Here is a 1349-nt window from a genome sequence, read left to right as displayed (position 1 = left end):
GGCGCGTGTGCTGCTGCTGCTGCTGCTGCTGCTGCTGCTGCTGCTGCTGCTGCTGCTGCTGCTGCTGCTGCTGCTGCTGCTGCTGCTGCTGCAGTTGCGCCCGCGTCCGCCGATGCGCCTGTGTACAAGGCGCATCCCCTGTTGCCGCAGCCGCTGGCGGCCGTGCGCCTAGAAACCCGCCCACACGTCCCCGAATCGCCCCTTGCCATCAAGACGCGCAATCAAAGCCTGGGAACCCAACCCTGGATGAGATGACGACCTGGGAATGGAGACCTGACATCAAATCCTGCACCCACGTCCTGAACCGTCCCTGTGGCGCAGCACAACAAGGCGCATCCCCAACAGACGAGGGGCCTGTGTTGCGAACACCCCACCTGCCCAGCCTCAGCAGCCAGCATGGCCGCCACGTGCGGCGCGATCAGGCGCAGCGCGTAGCGCTGGTGCCGCAGCTGCGCCTCCGGCGGCTGCGCCGGCAGCTGCAGCGCGGGCAGGCCGGCGCGGAGGCAGGGCTTGCAGGTGCAGGCGCCGCGGCAGGAGGGGCAGGAGGCGACGGCGTCGTCAAAAGAGAGACTGGGGTACCAGGACTCGATGCACCTGGGGAGGGGATGCAAAGGTGATTGCGAATGCGTGTGTGTGTGTGTGAGTGTGTGCAGGAGGGTGTGTGTGTCTGTTCTTCTTTTGCGCGACACGAACACGCAGTGTGTGTGCATGTGTACATGCGTGTCTGTATGCGTGTGTGTGCGCACGTGCGCGCGTGCACGTGTGTGTGTGTGTGTGAGAATGTGTTAGTGTGTATGAGTGTGTGTAAGTGTGTATATGTGTGTGTGAGGATGTGTGCAAACCTGCAGCGGCAGCCACAGAGCAGGAGCAAGCAACAGTCTGGCAAGGGAAACCAGCCGGCCCCACGCGCCCCAGCCACGACACTGCGGCTGCCCCCGTCTGCCCATAGCCCCGCCGCAACCCATCCCCGCCGTCACCTGCGGCAATATGACGCGTGCGCGTTGCGCTCGTTTGGTCGCCGCCGCCAGAAGCCGCCTGGCGTGCGCGCTTCCTCGAGCGCCGCGCGCTTGAGGGCGGGCAGGGACGCCAGATGGGAGCCGCAGTGCCATCGCACGTGCTGCGCCTGGCACTGGTGGCAGTTGGTGCTGATGCAGAAGCGGGCCTGCGGGGCCGGGCCGCGGGGGGCGAGGGGCGGGGGGTTGAGGGGGAGGAGACGGCGCGGCGGGCAGGCGCGTGGGGATGGGGGGCCTTTGAAGGGGCGGCGATTGGGCGCGGCTGCGCGTGGGTGCGCAACGCGGGACCATGGGGATGATGACATCTTCTGGAATGATGAGGAGCCTGCGGAGGAC

This window comes from Monoraphidium neglectum (genome assembly GCF_000611645.1).
Source record: "Monoraphidium neglectum strain SAG 48.87 unplaced genomic scaffold scaffold06458, whole genome shotgun sequence".
NCBI lineage: Eukaryota > Viridiplantae > Chlorophyta > Chlorophyceae > Sphaeropleales > Selenastraceae > Monoraphidium > Monoraphidium neglectum.
This window is presented reverse-complemented; position numbering follows the sequence as displayed.